The sequence below is a fragment of the Corylus avellana genome, chromosome ca3 (assembly GCF_901000735.1).
Source record: "Corylus avellana chromosome ca3, CavTom2PMs-1.0".
Taxonomy (NCBI): Eukaryota; Viridiplantae; Streptophyta; class Magnoliopsida; order Fagales; family Betulaceae; genus Corylus; species Corylus avellana.
Genome location: NC_081543.1, coordinates 8671972 through 8677709, shown reverse-complemented (window position 1 = coordinate 8677709; position 5738 = coordinate 8671972).

The window sequence follows — 5738 nt, the reverse complement described above, 5'->3', positions numbered from 1 at the left end:
GGATCGTGGAGTTGGTTGATGGCTCAGCCACGTTTGTACAAGACTTGGCTCCCGATTTATTCTCGGGCACGTCCACACGTGGCTCAGTTGACCACGTTCTCTAGTGAACGTGGCTTCTTTTACTGTAATCTTGTTTTCCCGTTTTACCTTCAGTGGGCTGCCTTAATGTTAACCATGTACTTCACTGGTGTGCTTGTATGATGAAGATAGTCTTGGAGGCCCATTTGGTATTTGGCGGCTGATCCATTACCTAACACACCTTGTCTCTTTAACACTCTTCATCACTTGTGAGTTCAAACTCCTTTTTAAGAGGTAATGTCCAATATATGAAATATTTAATTTAAATAGGAGTAAATTAATGGAATCAGGATTCGAACTCATGACATTTGGCTCTGATATCATGTTCAATCACGATTTGTCTCAAAAGCTTAACCTGATAAGAAGATATAAGTTTAATTTAATAATACTTTAACAAGAAATTTTTACCCTTCATAAAAAATGTAAGCAATTTGGTCTTCCTTATAATGCTTTAAATCGTCTTCTTAATTTCACCTTTCAATTATTTCACATTCTTCTAAGTTCTAAGCATTTGGCAAAAAAAAAAAAAAGAAGGTTAAATACAAAACCCTTTAGGGTTTGGACACTTTATTTTTTTCCCCTTAGGTTTTGATTTGTATCACATGAGGTATCTTTGATTTTGATAAAGACCAAATTAGCCCTTCCATCCATTGACCGTTAGTTTAATTAACGAAAGTCCACGTTACTGACATGTGGATCAATTAAAATTCGACACCTGGCATAAGTGACCATATCATTAGTAATGATGTGGCCACCTAATTAAAATTTTTATTTTTTTTAAAAAAAATTTAAAAAGATATTTTTTTTTTCAAAAAAGAAAAAGAAAAAAAAAAATTGGCAGCCACCCCTTGGCCATTTGGGGGTGGTTTCGGCCACCCCCTTGGCTCCATGGGGGTGAGCCACCCCCAGTACCCACTGAGGGTGGTTTCGGCCACCCCCTTGGGCACCAAGGGGGTGGCTCGGACAGCCCCAGTGGGTATTGGGGTGGCTCGGCCACCCCCATCCTGCCAGATGGGGGTGGCCAGGCCACCTCCATGGCCAAAGGGGGTGACCCAATTTTATTTTATTTTTTTTAATTTTTCTTTTATAATACAAAATTTAATTAGGTGGCCACGTCATCACTGATGACATGACCACTTATGCCAGATGTCGAATTTTAATTGGTATACGTGTCAGTGACGTGGACTTCCGTTAAATTAACTAACGGTCAATGGATGGAATGACCAATTTGGTCTTTATCAAAACCACAGATACCTCATGTGATACAAACCCTAGGGGGTTTTTAGTATTTAACGAAAAAAAAAAAAAAAAAACCATGCGGTAAGTAAAATTCGCTAAAACTCATAGTAGCTATCATACCCATCAACTCGATCAACCAGATCTCTATATATCCTTATTAGACTAATTATTCATCAGATAAAATCATTGTAGTTATAAGTGAAAATGCGGTTAGTAAAATTCGCTAACCGCCTAAGCGATTAATAACCGCTAACCGCTTTTTAAAATTTAAAAACAGTTAAAAAAAAAAAAAAAACCAAAACGATGTCGTTTCTATAGTAATACTATAATACCTTACAACATACGACATCGTTTCTAATTTTTTTTTTATATATATTTAAACACAAAACAACGTCATTATGCATTTGGCGGTTATCAATTTTTTCTAACCGCCTTCAAAAGCGATTAGACGCTAGTGCGGTTAGCATACGATTAATAATTGTCCGCCTTTTCACACCTAAATTTGTAGTAAGGGACCTCCTTCAAAAGCGATTAACATGCGATTAATAACCGTCCATCTTTTCACCCATAAACTTGTAGTCAGAGACCGCTTTCAAAAGCGATTAACAGGCGATTAATAATTATTCGCCTTTTCACCCCTAAATTTGTAGTCATGGGACCACCTTTAAAAACGATTAGCCATTAGTGCGGTTATCAAGCGATTAATAACTATTCGCCTTTTCACCCCTAAATTTGTAGTTAGGGGACCACTTTCAAAAACGATTAGCCGTTAGTGTGATTAGCAGGCAACTGGTAACCGCTCCCCTTTTCACCCCTAAATTTGTAGTAGTCATGGGCAAAACTATGTAAGACACTTTACAATTACTCTTAAATTTATTTATTTATTTATTTTTTTCAATTATGTCGTAGGATATCCTTAATGAAGGTCATAACTTATTCCACAAAATTTAAGTGATAGAAAGTCTAATATATTAATGGACTTTTTCCTTTTATTTTAGTCAACTTTCCTTTCATAAGAATAATTGACACAAAAAGTTGAAAACATTGAAATTAATAGAGACTTTTAACCTTTACTAATCTTCCATTGTTTCTCACGAAAAGTGCCCTAAATTCTAATCCCATAACATCAAGGAAGATTCTTTTAAGAGTGTTTTTTCTTTCCAACATCCACAACATATAAAAATCTTGATAAAGCTCAAAAAAATAAAATGAATTTCTGTTAGCAAATTTTCAAGAAAATACAGAAATATTTCTTTCCAACATCCACAACATACTTTTAAAAAAATACCGAAACATGGACAAGGATTTGCAGCAAACAATCATTATTGGCTTTACTCCAGCTATAGCAGGAAAGAGGTTAGCACATCTCATTCCACCTTGAATTATATCCTAAAATGTGGAACAGATAAATATCTAAAGAGCTTTTATTTAACTTTCTAGTAAGGTATCACCCTGGAATTTCAGGAGCAAGCTGGCTATAATATGTTGTAAATATATAGGGTTATGGTTTAATGGCCTAAGAAAATTTTTTAAGTGGTTAATTAGGTACACATTAAGGCATGAGTTCAAATCTTACAATGAAAATCTTCATGCCTGATTAGTATAAACCACATTGATTATCATTGATGCCCTGGTGTGGTTAGGCCAGACTATAGCTCAGTCGGATTTTAAAAAGTGCTTTGTGATTTACACTATTTAAGCCGTTCCTGTGTGACTTTCAGCAAGTAGGTGTCACTGTGGTCACGCCTAAGTAAAATAGCCATATATAGTTGGTCTCACTCGCCTACTTTTCGCTAAGAGAAAATAAAAAAATAAGTAATGATAATTTTCTCAAAAAAGTTGCCGTGGGAATAAGGGCAAAAGAAATTATAAATGAAGATATAGTCAAACAACTTTAGGAAAAAAGCATCCAAAGTTAGGAGCATCAAAAATTTCAACCCATGAGCTTGATATCTTCTCATAAAAGAATTAATGTAAACTGTGGTCGCCCATTATAAACATGTGGTAAAAGTATGCTGTAATAATAAATCTAGCATTTAACTTTAATTTCCCAGTCAAAGTATGCCACCATCATCATCACATTTGACACATACTAACACAACATATTTTGACCAAGACTAGTTAAGATGAGCTAGGCCAGAATCATAAAATCAAAACTCTTTCACTTATTTTCTTTTTCAAATATCAAAATTTGCTTAAATAGGCATTTACACTAAAAAGCTCTTCCAAAAATAGGGTTGGATCTCTTGATGTGGCTTTTGAATACTTGATTCCAACTTTCAACAGAGACATGAAGCTCATCCTTTTGAGTAAAACCTAACAATCATGTCCGGTACATATCTAGGATAAGAAAACAAAATCTGAAATTCTGAATGTAACAACTAGTCAACTAAGGATGCGTTTGAGATTACGATTTCATCGACAAAAAATACAATTTTAAACAAAATCTCAAAAAATAAATTGTTTGGGATTGCGTTTATAAAAAATTACGATTTGAAAACGAAGAAAATCTGTCTTTTCAAATCGGAGGTAAATAGGTGTTTTTTGAAAGATTAAATTACGATTTTGCTAAATACTTAACTGTGTTTTTAAAAATCACGTTTTCAAATCGCACATTTTAAAATCGTTATTTTTAAATCGTACATTTTGAAATGACAATCTCAAATGCACCCTAAATCATCTGGTCTGAAGAAGGTCATAAGAAAATGGAAATTAAATAGAAAAGTGAAATAAAGAGAACAATGGAGACAAAGATTTACGAATGGTTCAGAGTTAGACGCTTAGGTCCAGCATTAAGGAAGAGCCCCGAGCTACATTGTCCTCTAAATCTTGATGATGCTTTTACGATACAAAATACTCTTGTGCATAGAAGAATTAAGACATATGAAAATAAAAATAAGTACGGTACTTCAAACTTGATTACAATTAATCCTAAAAAGTAATTAATATATAGCTATTATGAAACCATATCATATATTCTTGAAAAAAAAGTACACATATTCCCCTACTTTGGTGATAAGCAACATATCACTCATTACTGGTCAGCTTTTACAGGCCAAAGGTGATGTAGAACATGCATATGCTGCTTTTAAGATCTTCTTTTTTTCTTTTTTCTTTTTTCTTTTTCCTTTTTAACTTGGAATTATAAATGTGATTTAGATTTTGCTCGACAAACCTTATCTTTATAGCTTGTGATTGGTAGTTCAATTTTCTTTTCACCATTTTAGTCTGTCTAGGAATCTATTTTCTTTTGAATAATCACTTAAAAAGACATCAACTACAGGCATAACGTGTAGCTAACCTAGTTTGATGGACTTGAGGCTTAACGGTCGTATTTGTCCTAAGGTTCATTTTAAAACTGACATTTTTTTTTAAAAAAAAGTTAAGGAAAAAGTACACTTTTCTCTCCTAAAGTTTGGGGCGATTTTCAATTCGACCTCTAATATTTCAATTTTTGCAATGCACCCACCCAAACTTTGAAATTTTTTTCAATTCGGCCAATTTTATCTCAAAATTCTCATATTGCGCATAATATTTTTTTTTAAATTTTTTATAAGAATATTTAAAAAATATATATATATTCGGGGTGGCTACGCCATCTGGCCATTTTTGCACCTCTCAAATTTTTTTTATAAAAAATAAAAAAGTAAAAAAATTAGGGGCAATATGGGAATGTTGGGATGAAATTGGTCAAATCGAAAAAAAATTTGCAAGTTTGGGGGGATGCATTGCAAAAATTGAAACATTGGAAGTCGAATTGAAAATCGCCCCAAACTTTAGAGGGGTAAAGTGTACTTTTCCCAAAAGTTAATCTTATTTTTTCATATTAACATTTTTTGTTTTTTTTACTTTATATCACATTAATTTCTTCCTCGTGTGTGCATGGGACCAAAAACCGGCTAGAGTTGATTTAATTTGCACGTGATGGGCACAATGTAACACTTAAAAACATATGCAATACTTTATTTAAAGAAGGATTCATGATTAATATCTTTGAAGAAGTTAGAGAAAGTGGTGTTGAGAGTGACAATCGGAAAGTAGAAAGTTTAGTATAGAATTTGTAGCTAAAATCAGCTGAGCTTATAGTAACTTCACCTGAGGAGTTACAAGCTCATTATAGCTTATACCTCTTTTCTTTTTTTCTTTTTTGAGTGTTTGTAGAGATGCTGTTTGGGTTTGTGATTTTTTTTTCTATTTGACTTAACTGAATTCAAAATTATGAATATTGAGGAGAAAAAATAGTTGAGATTATGTTTGGGTTATTTGAAAAACATAAAATTTTGAATAAAGTTGATTTTTTTTTAGTTGAATTGAGTGTTAGTGATGTCAAATCAACTAAAAAAGAGAAAAAAAAAAAAAAAAAAAGTTTAGAATAATTGGGAAGAATTGTCTTCCCAAACAATTTTTTTTTTTTTTTTTTG